The 18,670-nt window shown below is 40.5% G+C and overlaps 1 long non-coding RNA gene and 1 pseudogene across 2 annotated transcripts in view; one reads left to right on the top strand and one right to left on the bottom strand.

Annotated features, from left to right (window-relative positions):
• Positions 1-8,862: 8,862 nt before the first annotated feature.
• On the top strand, positions 8,863-16,958 carry LOC100347678 (olfactory receptor 11H4-like; annotated as a pseudogene).
• Positions 16,959-17,171: 213 nt separating this feature from the next.
• Positions 17,172-18,670, bottom strand: part of LOC127483792 (uncharacterized) — a 35,526-nt gene continuing 34,027 nt past the window's right edge. Inside the window, exon 4 of one of the 2 annotated variants that reach the window (XR_007910462.2) lies at positions 17,172-18,651. This is a non-coding gene — a long non-coding RNA (uncharacterized lncRNA). The remainder of the gene's footprint in view (positions 18,652-18,670) is intronic. The other variant, XR_007910463.2, reaches the window with a different exon arrangement.

Below are 18,670 nucleotides of genomic sequence, written 5' to 3'. Positions count from 1 at the left end.
CATGAGTGCAGGGGCCCAAGTGCTTGGGCCTTCTGCCACTGCTTTCCCAGGCTGTTAGCAGGGAGCAGGATCGGAAGTGGAGCAGCTGGGACTTGAACCAGTGCCCATATGAGATGATGGGACCGCAGGTGGAGGCTTAAACTACTAAAGCATATCACCGGCCCCTCTTGTATTTCATAGGTACAATTGTAAGAAGACAACTTCCTTGTTTAAAGAGCCTGCTCATTCCATTGTTTGAAAACACAAAATATCCTTTAAGGACAAGAAATCTGCAATGAATTTCTCAATGACCAACTCTACTTACCAAGAGACCTCAGGGAAGGTGTTAAACTCTCCAAATGTTATGCTTTGATTATTCTATTGTAATGATAATAGTATCTCCTGAGATTGTTTTGAGAATCAAATGAGATGTCTGTGAGCACCACAAAACAAAATGACTCTTTCAAGATGAGGAAAGGTTTCTTATTTATCCTCATAGCTATACATTACTTACTGCCTAACAGAAGTTCAACAATTTATTAAATTTAAAGAAGAATGTATTATAAGTAATGAATTTTTGTCTTATACAAAGATTAGTAGTTCGGAATCATTTAGGAATGATAAAAAATGAAGGTCATGTTCTTTTTCTTTATTTTTATCCTGAGTCACAAAGATTGAGAAGCTTGTAGATATTGGGTAAGAAAACAATTAAATCTCTACATCAGTACATATAAGGCTCAGGATATGTGGAATAGAGGCTCCAAAACACTTACCACCCAGAGAAGAGACTAAGCTCTGGACTCACATCATTGAGGTAAGTACAAAAGCCCATCACAACCCATTTTGAAGAGAAAGATAATAAGATAAATGATAATGACGTTGCTCCTGGACTTGTCATGGCCATAGGTACACATAAGAAATAAAGAATATGCTAAATTATTGTTCTGTACATCAGATATGCAAATGGTATCCATTTATACCATTTCACCTGCCAACACCACATTCAGTCACAAATATCTCAGGTTGCAAACACAAAATTAGGAAACAGTCTTATGTTTCTTCCATTCAAATGCTTAAGAGGTAGTAGATCCATCTCTATATAGAATATTTTCTATTTCTAACCCATTGTAATTTTGCAAAATTTGAATATATACAATTTTATTTGTCCATTATATCTTTTTTTTGACAGAAAGAGTTAGACAGAGATAGAGACAGAGAGAAAGGTCTTCCTTCCGTTGGTTCACCCCCTAAATGGCCACAACAGCCAGAGCTACGCCAATCCAAAGCCAGGAGCCAGGTGCTTCCTCCTGGTCTCCCATGTGGGTGCAGGGGCCCAAGCACTTGGGCCATCCTACACTGCCTTCCCAGGCCACAGCAGTGAGCTGGACTGGAAGAGGAGCAACAGGGATTAGAACCCGGCGTCCATATGGAATGCCAGCACCACAGGCGGAGGATTAACCAGGTGAGCCACGGCGCCGGCCCCTGTCCATTATATCTTAATAAAGCTAAAGATAAAAGCATCACATGCATTTTGAGATGAGTAATGTTAGGCAGAAATTTCTAAGACAGAGAAAATCCCCTGTACAATCAAATGAAGAAAAATTAAAAATTACTTGACATAATCAAGCTTCAAGATGTATTCAAAGTTAAGTAGCAAAAAGAATATAAAACTGTACCTAGGAAACTGGATTTCTATGTTTTCTGATCTTAATTTATTATTTTAATAAATTAGAAGCACTTTAGATAAAATACAAAATGAGATAAGATCTAAACATTTCTGTCACCAGTTACTTGTAAAATGTTGTACTTAGTTCTCCTAAGTCATTAGAGAATGTTGTCTGAAATCTTTCATTCATAAAAGGTGTCAGGCATTTATATATGCAACAAAGGAAAGTACCTGAATTTCAAAAAGAATAATCTTTTATGACAAGAAATCTTTTTCTAAGATCCGATGAACTTGAGCTCTGATATATTAGAAATTATTCAGTGCTCATTGCATATACCAAGGATTACACATTTCCATGAAGAAATGGCATTCTGTTGTTCTTTCCACCTATATAAAATGTCCAGTTGATGGGGAATTGAGCTCTCAGTAAACTTTCTGATCTAATTTCAGACATCATCTTGGAAACACTTGGAAAAGTCTGATAAAAATCACAGTGGGGGCCAGCATATTGGCATAACGAGTTAAGCTGCTGCCTGCAATATACAACCCATATGAGTGCCAGTTTGAGCCCCACCTGCTCCACTTCCCATCCAACTCCCTGCTAATGCACCTGAGAAAACTGTGAAAGATGGCCCAAGTCCTTGAGCCCCTGCACCTGTGTGGTAGACTCAGCTGAAGCTCCAGGATCCTGGCTTCGGCCAGGCCTAGCCCCAGCCATTGCACTATCAGATTGCACCAACTCCACTATCAGAATGCTTATCATGGTATCACAGTGCCCATGTTCAAGAAAAACTCTTTGTAGTTGCCTGATGTTACATCACAATGCCTACATCATTCACCTCACTGCACCTCATCACATAGGCATTGTAGGAGCTCACATCAGAACAAAAACAGGGGTGAGTGCAGGAAAATAAGATAGTTTAAGAGATAGAGATTACATTCAAATAAGTTGTATCACATTATATCACAATTGATTGTTCTTGCTTATTGTTAGCTATCATCATTAGCCATGTACTATGCCTAATTAGTAAAGTAAACTATCCTAGTTGTATGTATGCATGCACAGGAAAAATAGCATATACTAGATTCAGTACTAATCCACAATTTCAGGCATCCACATGGGGTCTTGGAAAATATCGCACATGGATAATGCTACAATACTTCCTAATGTATGAAAAAAAGAACATTTGAAAGGTGTATTTTTCACTTACTATTTCCATAGAACAGATGCAGATAAGATAAGCATGTATTGGGGCCAGCACTGTGGCATAGTAGGCTCAGGCTCCACCTGTGGTGCTGGCACCGCATATAGGTGCTAATTCGTTTACTGGCTGCTCCTCTTCTGATCCAGCTCTATGTTAACGGGCTGGGAAAGCAGTAGAAGATGGCCCAAGTGCTTGGGCCCCTGCACCCATGTGGGAGACCCAAAAGAAGATCCTGGCTCCTGGCTTCAGATCGGCTCAGTTCCAGCTGTTGCAGCCATTTGGGGAGTGAACCAGCAGACGAAGAACTTTCTGTCTCTCCCTCTCTCTGTCTGTAACTCTACCTCTCAAATAAATAAATAAAATCTTAAAAAACTTTGCTTTCATATAATATGAAAATATAACATCAACCAAATGGGAAGCTCATTTTTAGTACTAATAAAATGGTCATGTTTGGTAGCAGCATCTTCTAGTATCTACGTTTCTCATGTCTCTGACTACAGTAAGAAAATAAATGTCTTACTACCGTGTGAAAATGGAAAGAGCACTGTGTACCTCAGGGTGAAGGAAAATCCATCGCCAAAACCACCTCCTATTGCAACACAATTTCATTTGTCAAATCTCTGCAGGTGCTGGGGAAGCACTAAGGTCAGCCCCTATCAAGTGTTTGAATTCCTATCCTATCAATAAAAGTATTCTAAGTTTAATAAGTGAAAGAAATTGACAGGGTTTAACAAGAAATAAAAACTCATATGGAAGGACCCTGCTGTATGGAGAAAAAAGGGTAAAACCAAGCTTTTCCAATAGTGAAGGCTACTTGTGGACAGCTAAGAAGCTAATTTCTAGTCTTTCTAGTAACGAGTAAAACCATAAGAAGGGAACAAGGTTTTCCTTGTGGGATTTGTATTTTTTAAAGAAAACTTGTAGCATGCTGCATTTTGCTGTTTTATCTGTTTATTTTTTGTTTCTATTCAGCTCTTAGGCATTATTAGAGGAAGAAACCTCACCACACTAACAATGGAAAGATGTTTGCTACGTAGATACCTCCTTCTGTAGGTATCCATGTTTTCTAATTTCTCCTGAAATACCAAGAAGTGGGTGCTGTTGGAGGGAGATGATACCCACGATGGTATTTCCTATTGAGAAGAGCATGATTTTTCATCTTGTTTGAAATACTATATTTTAAATTGAATTTAGTAGAATTGAAGAAGATTTGGTCAAAAAGAAATTGAAATGATTGGAGAAATGAAGAATGGCATCTAAAGGGGGCTAAGGCAGAATCATAGTCCTAAAACAACGCGGCCATGAACCTAGCGCCTTCAGTGACATAGAACTTGGCCATGTTATCCAGTCCTTTCAAGATACCACCAACCCCAAAAATCGCTGATGCTACAGGAAGTTCAGTTTTCTGTGGTTGTTTTTCAGCATATGAACAGCAAAACTCCAATGGTATCTTGATACCAGAATGGAACGAAAAAAGGAATAAGAACAGTAAGGATAAACATGGTGTCAGAGATAGCAAGAGGTGCAGGGAGGTGTTCAGAACCTTGAATAAGCTTATATGAGAAACTTACATCATTGCTTATCAGGAGATACGTGGTTTCAAGGAAGGAATAGGTTACCCTGCCATTCAGGCCACCAGTCACCTCTTCACAGTCTCAGCCAGCAAAATGAGCAATCCTCAGATGGCCACCACGGTTTTCCAGTCCATGCCTTACCTGCTTCCTTTTAAGCCAAACTCTAGCTGAGGGCTGGCTGGCTGTATGGATTAGAAAGCTCTTATGTCCCCAGGGCTCTAGAAATGTCTGAGGTTTTTGTGGACCTTCTATCACTGCTCAGCCTAATGAGCCCTGGGATTCCCTAGACTGTTGTTTGAGTTGTCTATGTCTCCTTCCTTGCTAGAAAGGAGACCTGGGAGTTTGCAGACCCTGAAAAGAGAACTTTGTTAAAGCAGTCCACCCTGTTCACTTACTTAGAGTCAGTTATCAATCTGCTGTATGCCACCTGTTTTCCAGTCTGTTCCTGGTAACAAGCTCCAGGCCTAGCTTTGTATTTATCCATAAGCTTTGCCATGGAAACATGGTTCGGATAATGACCAATGAAGATGTTAATGTGCTTTGAAGCAGCATCTGAGTCTTTGGGCTACATGGCACCTATTTATGGATATTGTCTAGAAAATATGCCTGTTATCATTCGTAACTAAATATTTTTATTTTTATAAACTTTTCCTGTCATAAATTCTTTTTTTTTTTTTTGACAGGCAGAGTGGACAGTGAGAGAGAGAGACAGAGAGAAAGGTCTTCCTTTGCCATTGGTTCACCCTCCAATGGCCGCCGCGGCCGGCGCACTGCGCTGATCCGATGGCAGGAGCCAGGAGCCAGGTGCTTTTCCTGGTCTCCCATGGGGTGCAGGGCCCAAGCACCTGGGCCATCCTCCACTGCACTCCCTGGCCACAGCAGAGGGCTGGCCTGGAAGAGGGGCAACCGGGACAGAATCCGGTGCCCCTACCGGGACTAGAACCCGGTGTGCCAGCACCGCTAGGCGGAGGATTAGCCTAGTGAGCCGCGGCGCCGGCCTGTCATAAATTCTAAATACCATGTACCATATTTCTCAAACAAATATATGCTGATTACATGTCAAATTGTGTTAATTCATTAATCAGGGACAGCAGGATAATAAAACCCATTCTAAAGAGAGCACAAAAATGATTTTATATAATCAGAGCACAAAAATAACACTAGAATAAAATTTTTAAGTTAGATTTAATCAATTTAATTTTTAAAGGTCAATGCAGTTTTAATCTTTGGGATTATCTTTGTTAACACAGTAAAAAACATTTATATGATTTTATAATTTTCTATAACTTCTAACTATACATAATTGTACAATGTCTTCTAAATATTAAATAGTAATATGCTTAAATAACAAATTGAACAAAATTACATCCATCTAGAGTTAGATGACCCTTATGTGGGCCTACTAAGCAATGCTTTACATTAGATCAAAAGATTACACATGCAAAGCTTGGCCTTATTTGCAATTTTTGGATAGTTATTCTTAAATGGCTAAGAAAGTATCATAAATATTCATAGCCTTTAAAAACATTGTACATCACAAAACTTTTTTAAGTCATTGCATTTTAATTTATTTGCCTTAAATGTGTATGTCCAAGAAGAAGTGCAAAATCTTTGCAAATCCTTGCAAATCTCTTTGCTGTACAATGAGCAAATTACATTCAATCATTAAGATCAGAAAAGTAACTACTGCCTGAAAGTCACATAGGTAGTCTGGTTGCATATTCAGTAATGTCCATAATTTTGGAGGAGCTCTCTTTATTTTTATTATCTGTGTATTCAGAGGCTAGGAAACTAAAATCAAAAATTTTGTATACATTTAATCTTGCTGCATTAACTTTAAATGTGAACAAATTCCTCTTTCCTCAATATCCTCCACGTTTTCTAATGTCTTTGACTTACCAGATAGTAATTTTCCTTACTCCATGTAAACCTGGGGTCCTGCAGGCCGTGGAGTGGGAGCAAACCAAGTTTTGGGAAGGCTTTGTAGGCATTGTTTCAATGTATGCAGTGCAACCGTTGTCCTGTTACATAACCTACTAAGTTAAGAGCTGGAGACAGAAAGTGAAGAAGAAAAAGACTTCTGTATATGCCTATCAAAACTGGAAGATTAAAAGCAAACAATAAAAGCATACACCCTTCAAAATGAACAGTATTTTTAAACAAACACAATTACATTTCTTTTTTAGAACCACTAAAGTTTGGACCACCAATCTGCTTTCAAAAAATACTACACTGTGAACTTACTCCTCATGTAGGATCTCTGTCCTTAATGTGTTGTTCAATGTGAATTAATGCTATAACTAGTACTGAAACAGTATTTTACACTTTATGTTTCTGTGTGGGTGCAAACTGTTGAAATCTTTACTTAATATACACTAAATTGATCCTCTGTATATAAAGATAATTGAAATTAATCTTGATGCGAATGGAATGGGAGAGGGATTGGGAGATGGGAGGGTTGCAGGTGGGAGGGAAGTTATGGGGGGGCATTGTAATCCATAAGCTGTACTTTGGAAATTTATATTTATTAAATAAAAGTTTAAAAAAATACTCTCTGTCAAAATCCTGTCTGAGTTTTCTGTTATAACCCTTCATGAATTGTTTACTCAATGAAACCATGTCCAATTATGCTGGAAAGCCATATGTCTATTCCTTGTGATGTGAACATATAACAATAGGCAGTACAGTTCTTTCCATGGAAGTTTTAAAACTTGTCTTTCTTGAAGACTCAGTTTCTGACCTGTAGCATGTACTATAGGTCTTCAGGATAGCTGGAAAAAACTAGAAAAGTCTATGTTGATGACAAGAGTAGATAGTACTGGGGAGGATTCTGAAAATGTTTTTCTTTTAAGATTTATTTATTTATTAGAAAGTAGAGTTACAGAGAAAGAGAGACAGAGTGATACTCCACCTGCTGGTTTCACAACCCATATGGCCACAAAGGGACTGGGGTTGGGCCAGGCCAAAGCTAGCAGCCAGAAGCTTCATCAGGTCTCCCTTGTGGGTTGCAGAGGCCCAAACACTTGAGCCATCTTCTGCTGCTTTTCCAGGCTCATTAGCAGGGAGCTGGATTGGAAGTAGAGCAGCTGGGACTTGAACCAGCACCCATATAGGATGTGCAAGCAGTGGCTATACCCACTACACTACAATGCTGGCACCAAGAATCTGTTTTCTTAACTAGACAGCAATTTCACTGGTAAAATAGATAGATACATTATAACTATTTTATGGAATTCTAGAAGGCCTGCAAATTCTAGGGTAAGGCTTGGATGATAAATTGTGGTTAATTTCAGTCAATTTCAACTATTAGCGCAGAGCAGCTACCATTTCCTAACCCCCAGAATGTGGCAAACAGCTTTGTGTGTGTTCCTGGATCAGCTAGCACACAGCTTGCTGGAGTGGGGTAGGCAAAATGGACCTTCTCCTCCAAATATTGAGGACATGTGCTGATACTGACCATATATGTGCAAAGATAAGCATGTTCATTTTGGGATCTCCTTCCACTTTTGCAAGTCCCTCTTTCTCCAGTGGAAGGAACTTGCAGGGGCTTTAAAGGGCTGGCATCCTTTCTCCCAAAATTTCATTTCACTCTTCCTTTTTTATTCTTTGAGAGCTAAATGTTAAAGACTATGACATTCTAAAGCATCCACACCTATGGGAAAAGTTGGAGTGATACATGCTCAGAAAAAAGTGTGGGCTCAGGGCAGATCTGACATCAAGGAGGAACTACAAATGGCCAACAGACACAGGAAAAAATGCTCAGGGTCACTAGCCATCAGAGAAATGCAAATCAAAACCACAGTGAGGTTACACCACACCTCAGTTAGAATGACTCTCATAAAGAAGTCAACAAACAAGAAATGCTGTAAAGGCTGTGGAGAAAAAGGTGCCCTAACCCACTGTTGTTGGGAATGTAAACTGGGACGCCACTGGGGCAGACAGTATGGAGAAACTTCAGAAATCTGCATATAGACCTACCATAGGATCCAGCCATCCTACTCCTGGGAATTTACCCAAACAAAAAGAAACCAGCATATAAAAGAGTGATCTGTGAGCTTATTGCAGCTCAATTCACAATAGCTAAGATATGGTGGTATCAACCCATATGTCCATCAACTATTGACTGGATAATGAAATTATGGTACATACACTATGTACTACTACACAGCAGTAAAAAAATGAAATCTTGTCATTTTCAACAAAATGGATTCAAAAGACAAATACCACATGTCCCCCCTGTTCTGTGCTAAGTAGTCTAGCACCTAAAAGGTAATCTATAGGAATGAAATAGACACTTTGAAATGAGATTTTGAGCAGCCCTTGTTTCTACTGCTGAAGAACAGTGTTGTTTGTTTTTCCTTCATACTATTTGTTGAACTCTTTACTTAGTATAGACCTATGAAGTTAACTGAAAAATAGATCTTTGAAAAAAATAGGAATGGGAATAGGAGAAGGAGGAAAAACAAGGGTGAGTGTGCAGGCAGGGGGCAGGGTAGGGTGGGAAGAACCACTGTGTTCTCAAATTTGTATATATGAAATGCATGAATTTTTTTTAAAACTTTTATTTAATGAATATAAATTTCCAAAGTACAGCTTATGGAGTACAATGGCTTCCCCCCCATAACGTCCCTCCCTCCCGCAACCCTCCCCTTTCCCACTCCCTCTCCTCTTCCATTCACATCAAGATTCATTTTCGATTCTCTTTATATACAGAAGATCAGTTTAGCATACATTAAGTAAAGATTTCAACAGTTTGCACCCACACAGAAACATAAAGTGAAAAATACTGTTTGAGTACTAGTTATAGCATTAAATCTCAATGTACAGCACACTAAGGACAAAGATCCTACATAAGGAGTAAGTGCACAGTGACTCCTGTTGTTGACTTAACAAATTGGCACTCTTGTTTATGGCATCAGTAATCAACCTAGGCTCTTGTCTTGAATAAACTTTTTAAAAGTACCAAAAAAGCATCTTTGCCACAAAAATATAAACATTATTGAAGTAGAGTTGTGCAACATGGTAGATTTTAGGACTCATCAAATATTCCTTCTCTTCCCTTTTGGGGGACAAGTATACACGTTTTTTCTCTAATGATGTTAAGGCTAGCCGTGTCAATAGAAAAAAAAAAGTGGATGTCTAAACAGAAGGTTTAAAAGTGTGATGTGTCTTGTTATTTTGTAATACTACCATTTTCCATGTGAATGGATCTATCCCAGCTAGGAGTTAGCTTCTTCAGTCTGGTCCTGAAATAATAATAATTATGGAATAGACCTAACACTGTCTTACAGCCTGAAAAGTCATCTTAGCTGATTCACAATCTTGTGAATGAGAAATAATTTTTGTTATAAATCACCAAGATTTGGAAATTATTTGTTATATAGCATTGTCCAAATTGCACAACTGGTTAAGCCACCACCTGGTATGCCCACATAATCCTGCCTCTGCTTTTGATTCAGCTTCCTGATAATTTGCTTAGAAAGCAGAAGATAATGGCCCAAATACTTGGATTCCTTTTATCCATGTGAGAAGCCTGGATGGAGTTCCTGGCTCCTAGATTTGGTGTGTCCCACCCTAGGCTTTTGTGGGCATGCAAGCATTTGGGGAGAGAACCAATGAATGGAATATTCCTCCTCTTCCTGTCTCTCCCTCTTTTCCTCTCTCTCTCTTTCTTTCCCCATCCATCCCTCCCTCCCTGCCTCTCTCATCTCCCCTCTTTCTCTGTCACTCTACCTTTCAAATGAATAAATAAAACTTTAAAATAATAAGAAAGTAATTGGATATATTGCCTAAAATTATTGCAAACCTCACTCCTAAAAAAAGATATTTTTGTTCTTTCTATTATCATCAGTATTAATTAATCATATGCTATTTTAAAAATTCATGGGAAATTTTTGTATTAATCAGCATCACATGACTTATATGGACTTTAAGAAATTCACAGACAATGGGTTAATTAGACTCCCTATGATCTGATAAACATCTGGAATGCCAGTAAGTGCTAACTCACAATGATTACTTAAGTACAACTCATACATTTCAAATTAAGTGAGTTACATTAAAAGAAAGTGATGGGGCCAGCACTGTGGCCTAGTAGGTAAAGCCACCACCTACAGTGCCAGCATCCCATATGGGCACCGGTTCAAATCCTGGCTGCTCCTCTTCCGATCCAGCTCTCTGTTGTGGCCTGGGAAAGCAGTAGAAGATGGCCCAGGTCCTTGGGCCCCCGCAGCCACATGGGAGACCCGGAAGAAGCTCCTGGCTCCTGGCTTCAGATGGGTGCAGTTTCAGCCGTTGTGGCCAGTTGGGGAGTGAACCAGTGGATGGAAGACCTCTCTCTCTCTCTTTCTCTCTCTCTTTGACTCTCCTCTTTGTGTGTAACTCTGACTTTCAAGTAAATAAAAAAATCTTAAAAAAAAAAAAAAGAAAGTGAAATAAGGATCTCAAGTCAAACAGAGAATCAGGAGCTTACATGGAAAGGCAAAATCTTCAATTCTAATTTATACTTAGGGAAAGCAAATTAATAGTGTAAGAAAAGTACACTAAATTTCATCTCAATTCAACAAGATGATATTTCAAATAAAGTAAAAACCAACAAAAAACAAAAAATTAATTCAGATGATGAAATCTGGAAAAGCTATTTAGGAAACATGTCAGAGGAGGCATTTTTGCAATATGACTATTTGGGCCAGAGCTCATTAAAAAAAAATAGCTTAGAGTGTGTATGCACATACACATACACATACACATACACATACACATACACATACAAGCTGAGAAGAATTTGTTGGAAACAAAATAGCCTTAAGAGAGAAACCATGTTAATAAATATTGACTTAATAACAGTGGACCACTGGGTTATAAAACTAAAAATATAATGGAATTTTTTTGATGTACCATAAAAAAACTCCAGTAACTTTTAAGCTTCTACTGTTTTCTTCTTTACAAAAGGCAAATATATTTTGGTTGTTTTCTTCATTTTCCACCTCTGTCTGGAGACTAGTTGTATGGTTGTCAGCTTTCCCTAGAGAAATCTTATTTCCATAAAGGACAAAATAATTGGCTTTGAGTTCAAAAGACAAAAACCACATGTATATTCTTCATGCCCACTTTTCATTTTTCCTGGGTCCTTTCCCCAAGAAATTTAATCACGGAAAGTAAAGGCAGATGCAAGCCTGAAAGACTGACCTGCCCAAAGGCATTCTGAGATGAAAAATCTATCTTTTTAAACTCAAGGGATCAGATATTGGAAAACACTGAGCAAGAAAAGACAGAGAATACCAAACTCTTCGGTACACCCTTCATTTCTATCCAACATTTGAAAATAGGTGGTATTTGAATCCTTTCTTGCAAGCTAGAAATTGGAGACTACTCCAAAAGTCTCATTTACATCGGTCTTCCAGCCAGCTCCTCAGAAGAGACCATTGGCAGATATTGCACAGTTAATTGTACAAAAGAGGGTTCGTTTCTCAGTGAAGGTCCCAGAAATCCATATTTTTCAGACTGAGAATGAGAAAAAAGGACACAATTGACTTTGGTCTGTGATTCCTCCCCAGATATAACACCCGGGTATAGAGAAATCATATCATCTCTCTACCTTTTTTTCTAGCAAGACAATCCTGACTTGTTGTTTTTGATGGTGGTGTTGTTGCTGTTCCTCATGAAAGATTTGAAGTAAAAAATCCAGGTAACTAGAGCTTCAGTTCCTGAAGAGGACTGATGTTTGTCATTGAGGTAAGTAAAAATGAATTTATTTTCTAAAACATAAATTGGCATAGTTTTTTACAAATCTAAGTTCAAGTGTGCTTTCTATTGAAATAAGAAGAGTCCAGTTATGACCAATAACTCTTTTTTATAACCAATAACTCTTACCAGATAATGCCAAATGACCTTAAAACATTGTTTCCCTGCATCTGTTTTAGATCCTGTATCTATAAACACTTAAAAAGTTTCAAAGAAACATAGAACTGAAAATGAAAGCTACAGTAAAAATTACTGTACCCTGGAAAGTCCTAGTAGGTTAAATAATTAGGAAAATTAATTTGTTTTGAGGTGTCTCTTTTTTTTAAGATTTACTTATTTATTTGAAAGGCAGGGTTACAGAGAGGCAGAGGCAGAGAGACAGAGAAAGAGGTCTTCCATCCACTGGTTTACTCCCCAGATGGCTACAACAGCTGGAACTGAGCCAATCCAAAGCCAGGAGCCAGGAGCCAGGAGTTTCTCTTGGGTCTCCCACGTGGGTTTGGGGCCCAAGCACTTGGGCCGTCTTCCACTGCTTTCCGAGGCCATAGCAGAGAGCTGGATTGGAAGCAGAGCACCCTGGACTCCAACTGGCATCTATATGAGATGCTGGCACTGCAGGCAGCAGCTTAACCCGCTACGCCACAGCGCCAGTCCTGGGGGAGTCTCATAAACACATTTTAAAGCTAAAGAATGTGAGATCTCTATGTTTTGTTTTTACTTACATGTATATAAAATTGTCTGACTACTGAGTAGCCAAAGCTGGGGAAATCACACTAATGGTTTTATCTCGTAAAACTGGGCTCTATGATATCATAAGTTGAGAGAAGCAGATGCAGGCAGAAAACCTGGCCAGATCAAGGCAACAACTGGCAGGGAAAAAACGAGTTCCTTGACATTACCGAAGGTTCTTAACACCAATGTCTGAATGATCCTAGGGGAAGGTGAAGAATTTCTTTACCTTAAGTGAGGAAGTAAAATTAAACTACTTTAGGTCTTTGTATTCCCTAAGCTGCTATATCATCATCAGAGTGATCTTCAGATACCAGATCACTAAATGTTTCAGAAAGTCATCAGCTCAGTCTATATGGGAGTAGCAACCCCCAACTTCTTAAAAATCCAGTCAGTCTTCTCCTATTATATTTCCCCCTTTTCAGTAGCAACTGCTCAAAAGAGAAAACAAAATGGAGAAGAGCATAATGGCTCAGAGAAACTTTCCAGGTCCGAAGGGCTGGAATCACAGAGTAATTTTCCTGATGCAAATAAAGTTAACAGGGCAGCCGCGACCCTCGCTAGGACTTTGCTATGAATTGGCACACGGCCAGTGCATCCAGAGAGTGGCCTCAGCTGATGATTAGAATGATCGCGCTCCATAGGACACCCGCAGTTCTGGAAAACCAATCTGAGCACTTCCTCACCATTGTTCCCCTGTCTAAGCAGTATTTTCATGATTCATATGGAGGTCCTTTCCTGTTACTCTGTGAATAACTAAAAGGGGCGGATCTCAATAGAATCCAAGGAGACCAGTGCACACGCATTCTTAACACAGGCTGAGTCCATCTCGGGATCTCATACAGGGTGAATGACCATTTGTATCTCCTTGAGCCTGAAGTACTTTCTGAGATGCAAAGCACTGAACAGTCCCAGGTGAAAAGGGGCGTGTATTTACTTTAATGCCACACCACATTAGGCACCTCCTCTTTTTGGACATACTTGCTCTAATCTGTCCCCACTTACGGCTTCCAGGTATGATGATGAAATGTATGAAGTGATTAACTATTCCAGGGGAAAAGTTACCTGAATCAAGACTCAATTGGAGGCCAGCGCCGCGGCTCAAAAGGCTAATCCTCTGCCTTGTGACGCCGGCACACCAGGTTCTAGTCCCGGTCGGGGCGCCAGGTTCTGTCCCGGTTGCCCCTCTTCCAGGCCAGCTCTCTGCTGTGGCCAGGGAGTGCAGTGGAGGATGGCCCAAGTGCTTGGGCCCTGCACCCCATGGGAGACTAGGATAAGTACCTGGCTCCTGCCATCAGATCAGCGCGGTGCGCCGGCCGCATTGCGCTGGCCGCGGCTGCCATTGGAGGGTGAACCAACGGCAAAGGAAGACCTTTCTCTCTGTCTCTCTCTCTCTCACTGTCCACTCTGCCTGTCAAAAAATAAAAAAATTTAAAAAAGACTCAATTGGAGGCATAAATAGTGATGCATTTATTTAACAAGCAATTATAAAGCCATATTGTTTACAAGATAATGCATTAAACACTGGAAAAAAAACAAAGATGATTAACACTTGAGCTCTATTCTCAGAGTTTTACAGTCTTGTATGTAAATTAAGACTCAAAATATCTGTAATGCAAACTATAAAATGTAAATCTTATTTATTACAGAAAAATCTGTAGCTTGTAGAATGTTACTTCTCATTTCTAGTTTGACAAATGATCCAGTTATGAGTTATGATAAAGCATAGCTATAATAAGTTCACAAGTACATACATCATTGGATGTACGGCAGAACAAAGAATTAGCAATGGTTAGAGTCCAAGAATGCTTCATGAGGGAAGAAATTAATGAACGGTGTAAACTCTAAGAACAAGTTACCCAGGCCCAAAAGAGAGTGAATAACTAGGTGGAAAGAAGGGAAAGAGAAAAGAATGGATGGAGAATGACAGAGAAGTTAGAAAGAATTAACAGCTATCTTGGGTATGAATTGTTAGAAAAGAAGCTATTCTGGCTGGTGCCGTGGCTCACTTGGCTAATCCTCCACCTGCGGCACCGGCACCCCAGCTTCTAGTCCCGGTTGGGGCGCCCGATTCTGTCCCGGTTGCTCCTCTTTCAGTCAGCTCTCTGTTGCGGTCCAGGAAGGCAGTGGAGGATAGACCAAGTACTTGGGCCCTGCACACGCATGGGAGACCAGGAGAAAGCACCTGGCTCCTGACTTCGGATTGGTATGGTGTGCCGGCTGCAGCGCACCGGCCGTAGCAACCATTTAGGGGGTGAACCAACAGAAGGAAGACCTTTCTCTCTGTCTCTCTCTCTCTCTAAGTCTGCCTGTCGAAGGAAGGAAGGAAGGAAGGAAGGAAGGAAGGAAGGAAGGAAGGAAGGAAGGAAGGAAGGAAGGAAGACAAGACAAAATAAGACAAGAAGCTGTTCTGGGGCCAGAGCTGTGGCTCCTGCACCCACCTGGGAGACCTGGAAGAAGCTCCTGGCTCCTGGCTTCAGATTGGTGCAGCTCCAGCCATTGCAGCCATCTGGGGAGTAAACAGGCAGATGGAAGACCTCTCTCTGTGTCTTTCAAATAAATAAAAGTAAATCATTAAAAAAAGAAATGAAGCTGTTCTTTTCTTAGTAAGGCACAGGAGTCAAGAGGATACAGGAAAAGAGACGAGGTTAAAAAATAAAAGAGAGGAGGTTAAAGAATAAAAGACTAGATCATGAAGGGTCATGTATGTTATGCTCAGTTATTTGAATTGGGTCTCATGATAAAATGTCTCATTGCAGGGCAATTCACAGCTACATGGACGTCTCTGGGTCAGATCCCGTTCTGAGTCAGTGAGTGAATCCATCTTTCTGGGTTTCCCCTGTAACAGAGAGATTCAGGTCATCCTGTTTTTGCTCTTCTGCATCATCTACCTCCTGACTCTCACAGGAAACAGAGCCATTATCTGTGCTGTGTGTTGGGACCAGCATCTCCACACCCCATGTACATCCTCCTGGGGAATTCTGCATTCCTAGGGATCTGGTATGTCAACTCCACTGTCCCAAACACACTGGTCAGCTTCCTTTCAGAAACCAAGACCATTTTTTCACTGGCTACTTCCTCCAGTTATATTTTCTCTTCTCCATGGGGTCCACTGAGCGCTTCTTTCTTGCAGCTATGGCGTTTGATCGGTACTTTGCCATCTGTCATCCTCTGCATTATGCCACAGTTATGACTGGACAACACTGTTTCAACCTAGTGATTTCCTGTTGGGTGTGTGGCTTTCTCTGGTATCTGGTGCCTGTTACTCTCATCTCCCAGTTGCCTTTCAGTGGCCCTAATGTATTGACCATTTTGTATGTGATTCAGGTCCACTGCTGACCCTTTCGTGTGCTACCGCTCCTATGTCCAAGCTCACCAGCTCCTAAGATCTCTCATTGTCCTCCTTAGCTTCTTTTCCATCTCATATCTTATGCGTTGGTTCTACTTGTTGCTCTATGGTTGCCCTCGGCATCCAGTCGGCCCAAGGCCTTTTATACCTGTGGATCCCACTTGGCTGTGGTGCTGCTATTCTATGGTACCATTATGGTAATGCACGTGAGACCTGGTTCCAGCCACTCAACCCTGATGCCAAAGATCATGACCTTGCTCTATGCAATGCTTATTCCTCCCTTCTGCCCCCTGATTTACAGTCTCAGGAATAAGGAAATGAAAAATGCTTTTGGAAGGCTCTGGAGAAGTTTAAAGTGCCTGTCAAAGTCTCTGGCAGGAGGTCCAGGAGAGATGTGGAATAATCTAGTTTAACAGAGTGTGAAATAGCCACTCTGTTATTTTCACATTTGTACAGTCATTCATTCAATAAATGCTTCCTGAATGCCCGCTCTAAGTTAGACACTTGTCTTATTGTTGGTCTAAGAAGATAATTCAGACATGATCTCTTCCCTCGCCAGACAGTTTTGTGGGGGAGATAGGCAGATATCATAAAATGAAATAAATGCTTTAATCATTAAATGTACACAAAGTTATAGGAAAACAAAGAAATAAACACCTAATTCTCCCTGGAGCTGTGGAGTAAGAAGAGGACTAGTGTAGGGGATATTTCAGCCACCGCAGAGCTAGACCTGTGTGCTCTGTGACACAGAGGGGGAAAACCTTGCACTTCTGCAATTAGATTTTCGATCTCAGTGTGATCTCATTGAAAAGATATGAGATCTTGAATCAGAAGCTCTTTATGAGCCTTAATTCTTCTATTAATCACTTGTTTAATTCAGAGCATCTCAATTTTGACTGTAAAATTGGAATGAAAGGCTGGTGCTGTGGCATAGTTGGTAGAGCCACCACCTGTGGTGCTGGCATCCCATATGGGCACTGGTTTGAGTCCCAGCTGCTCCACTTCCTATCCAGCTCTCTGCTATGGCCTGGGAAAGCAGTGGAAGATGGCTCAAGTCCTTGGGCCCCTGCACCCACATGGGAAGGCCCAGAGGAGGCTCCTGGCTCCTGGCTTTGGATATACAAAGCTCCAGCTGTTGCAGCCAATTGAGGAGTGAACCAGGGCATGGAAGACCTATTTCTCTCTGCCTCTTCGTCTCTCTCTGTGTAACTCTTTCAAGTAAATAAATAAATCTTTTTTAAAAAGTTGGAATGACTATTCCTACTCCACAGAACAGTTAGTATGAGGTTTTCATGAGATGATGGATATGCAAGTTCCTAAAATAAACCCCAGCATGCAGAAAGCACTCAATAGATGTTAATTGCTTAGGAATGATGATGAATTCGTGTTATCATGTTCTTTTTCAGAGTTTTAAAAACTCAGAGCCCCACGCTGGAAGTCATCTCAGTACCTTCAGCAAATCCCTTTCACAACTTTCACTTCAGTTTCCCTTGGGTCGTAGAGAATATTGTTCCTACATTTATACTTACTGCATTTGTGTTTGGTTTTGTTTTGCTTTGGTGTGTGTGTGCATATGTATGTACTCACACGTATATGTGTGCAGAGTATTTTAGATAATTAACCCTCAAGCTGGGTTTTATATACCCTTAGTGACACCGAAGGCCCTCTAAAAGATACACAGCGTGGATAGTTTTTTTTTTATTTGACAGAGTTAGACAGTGAGATATAGAGACAGAGAGAAAGGTCTTCCTTCCGTTGGTTCACCCCCTAAATGGCCGCTAAGGCTGGAGCTATGCTGATCCAAAGCCAGGAGCCAGGTGCTTCCTCCTGGTCTCCCATGCAGGTGCAGGAGCATGGATAGTTTTAATCTCCAGCTCCTCAGTCAACACATGTACATTTTCCCAAACCTGTTCTGCCTCAGAACTCACTTGTGGCTGAAGATTCCAGTGGTCTCGTTTCACACATCCTCTTTCACAATGACTCAATCGTGGTCTCAGATGGAAAAGCTGTCTTTCACCCATTCTGACCTCAGTTTTTATATTGGTCAAATGTATATAAACTTCTTATTGGGGTCATAAATGAATAATTTGCAATGCTGATCTCACTACAGTGAAAGGAAACAAATTCAACCGTCAGTGATAAATGCCTTTGTAAAGTGATTTAAAAGTATTTGTTCTCCATGTCTTTTTGGGGGTCCTTGATGCCAGGACTTTGGTGCAGCTAATTTATTAGGAAGCAGGAATGCGGACAAACTAGCCTGTAAGTGCTGAGGATCATCCATCTGAACAACAGGAGGAGAGGCATTTGTCATGCTTGATCATGGACAGGTTAACTCCTCGTGTCTCCAGCTGGCTCCCAGACCGCACCACAAGCGGTGACTTCAGAAATGGTCCATGACCCAGCATCCTGAAAAAAAGAAAGAATG

Source organism: Oryctolagus cuniculus, chromosome 12 (genome assembly GCF_964237555.1).
Source record: "Oryctolagus cuniculus chromosome 12, mOryCun1.1, whole genome shotgun sequence".
Taxonomy (NCBI): Eukaryota; Metazoa; Chordata; class Mammalia; order Lagomorpha; family Leporidae; genus Oryctolagus; species Oryctolagus cuniculus.
The sequence above is the reverse complement of the archived record's forward strand: the minus strand, read 5'-3'. Positions and strand labels throughout refer to the sequence as shown.